Source organism: Terrapene carolina, unplaced genomic scaffold (assembly GCF_002925995.2).
Source record: "Terrapene carolina triunguis isolate 2854851 unplaced genomic scaffold, T_m_triunguis-2.0 Scaffold665, whole genome shotgun sequence".
NCBI lineage: Eukaryota > Metazoa > Chordata > Testudines > Emydidae > Terrapene > Terrapene triunguis.
Genome location: NW_020665016.1, coordinates 18,841 through 21,551, shown reverse-complemented (window position 1 = coordinate 21,551; position 2,711 = coordinate 18,841).

Here is a 2,711-nt window from a genome sequence, read left to right as displayed (position 1 = left end):
GGGGGGGGGGGGGGGGGGGGGGGGGGGGGGGGGGGGGGGGAAGCAGAGCTTTGCATCCCTGAAACTGGTGTGTTTTGGTAAAGTTGAGGAGACCACAGAAAGCCGGTTTGGACTGGTACAAAGGAACAGAGGTTGTGGAACGAAACACCCCCAAAGGAACCGTGGAGTTAAAAACCCTCCTGAGAGCTGGAGCAATTCGGAGATCACAGTGGACCCTGGACGACCTGGGCCCAGGACAAGAACTCCCATCCGCCCCTCCCCCTCTTCTTCTTACGTTACACCCAGCCTTGGCCAGCCTCAGGTCGTGCGTGTGTGAGTATGAAAGTGGGTTAGGGCTAACGCTTTCTTCCCTCCTCTGAGTGACGTGGAGAACACCCTGCACTCTCCACTGTTATTTTATTATTTTTAGTAATAAAGCTTTAAAACGTAGACACTTGGTATGCGCCTTCATCCCCTCCCCCACCAATCCTGCGGCCTCAGCCTGATCACCTGACGCCTCAGGCAGATTGGTAACAAAAATCTGTCACACTGTCAGCCAGAACAGGGCCAGAAGATTTTGTTTTGATTTTGACTTTTAAAAACCTTTCCATATAGAAACATTTCTGCTGCAACAAGTCGCTCCAAAATGAAAAATCAAAGCGATCGGTTTTGAAAGGGTCCAAACGGATCATCATCAACATGCTTCATTTTGCCAAAATTGATACTTTTTTCTAAATATTTCAATTTCGACAAAACCAGCATGTGTGGAGGAAAATTTTCCAACCAGCTTTGGCCCGCACTGCAAACATGAGTTTTTGATTTGCCGACCATCCTCCTTCACTGAGTCAGCCAGTCCCCCTGCCCTGGGGCCAGGTCAGAGCCAGCTCCCTGACCAGAGCCAGCACCCCCTAGAGGGTAAAGCCCCCATGACCCATTCCCCGGAGCCAGCCAATCCCCACCTTAGGGACGGATTGCAGCTGGTGTCTCCTAGAGGGGAAAGGCTCCATTTCCCATTACCTGCCCCCCGAGTCAGCCAGCCCCCTGCCCTGGGGCCAGATCAGAGCCAGCATCCTGACCAGAGCCAGCACCCCCTGGAGGGGAAAGGCTCGTGTACCATTCCCTGCCACACCGAGACAACCAGTCAGTCCTCCACACTGGGGACAGATCAGAGCCAGCACCCCCTAGAGGGGAAAGGCCCTGTGTCCCATTCCCCTGAGCAAACCAGCCCCCAACCCGGGGGCCAGATCAGAGCCAGCTCCCCCTAGAGGGGAAGGGCCCTGTGTCCCATTCCCCTGAGCCAACCAGCCCCCACCCTGGGGTGGATCAGAGCTGAAACGGACTCAGATGAGGGCCTCAGCTTTGAAGCTGAACACATCTGCCCAATCCAGATCACACTCAGGTCCCCCCACGGATGGGTCAGACGTCCAGGAGGTCAGCATTGTCCTGGGGCCCGGTGAGCTGATAGGTCCACCAGGTTCCACGGCATGGAGCATTTTAAGTTCCTTGATTGGGGCGGGGAGGTATTTGCAACCGTTTCTGGCTGAGTCACAATGAGCAACCCGGCTTCCTTCCCGTTCTCAGGGACCACAGAGGACAAACCTGACAGAGGCTACAGCTAATGTGAGGAGCATGTCAACCACAGGAAGGCAGCCCGGGCGAGCAGAGCAACTGGCCTGAAACAACGGCACATGCTGTCTGTGGTAGAATGAGCAAGGAGTTGCCTGAGGTAACCAAGAGAATACGTTCCTTTCTAGGGGCTTCTGAGAACCCAGGAGTCCGGGCTCTTTCCCCTCTCTTATTCTCTCTCCCTCCTCTCCTTTTCTCCCCCGCCCCCGGCTTTCCCATTAACCACCGACTCCCATCTCTGGAGGGAAGAAGCCGGGAAGGTTGCAATGGCAGGATCTGAGCGAACCCAGTGGTTCTAGCATAACAGGGTTGCACCGTCCAGGAGCTGGGAGGGAACCTGAACAGAACAGCTCAGCCCCAGTAGTAAAGCATCACAACCTCCCCCATGGGAGGCGGGACTCATGAACTTCATGTGACTGGTGGGGAAACTGAGGCACGGGGCGGGGCAGGTGATCAGACACTGGAATTTTTATTTTGCCCTGGGTCCCCATCCTGGGATTTTCCTTGAATTCCATAAATGACAAACTCCCCGGGCTAGTCACTAGCCTGTGTCCATCCTAGCCTGCTTGTGATCACAGCTGTAGTGGAGCCAGTCAGCCAGGGTCAGCGTTTGGCTGGGAGACATCCCTGGGTGGTGAAGGGGGTGAAACTGATACAATAGGGGGCACAGTGCTGCAAGGAGCAGGGTGGGGGTCTCAGTAGGGGGCGCTCTCCCCTGTGACTCAGTGCTGACCGCAATGCCCCAGCGCTGTGCTAGGGGGCGCTGTGCTTCAGGGAGGAGGGCACAGGCTCAGCACCTCAGATCCTGCCTAAGGCTGGGGCAAGAGTGTGGAAATGTGGGCTGTTAACAGGTGCCATGCCCTGCTCCAGAGCCAGCTGCATTTCAGTGCTAGGCAATCTAGCCCTGGCCGGTGGCACTGGGTGGCTACTAAACAGCAGCTGCACCCCACCCCAGAGGCAGCTGCTTCTCAGCAGGCAGCTCCAGGTTGGTGAAAGGCGAGGTAGAAGGGGGCTAGTCTTTTTCTCAAGGCTCGCACACCTGGACGCACCCCCAGCAGGAGCCTGGTGTAGCTGAGAACCAGTTAGAGCAGAGGTGGGCAAACTAC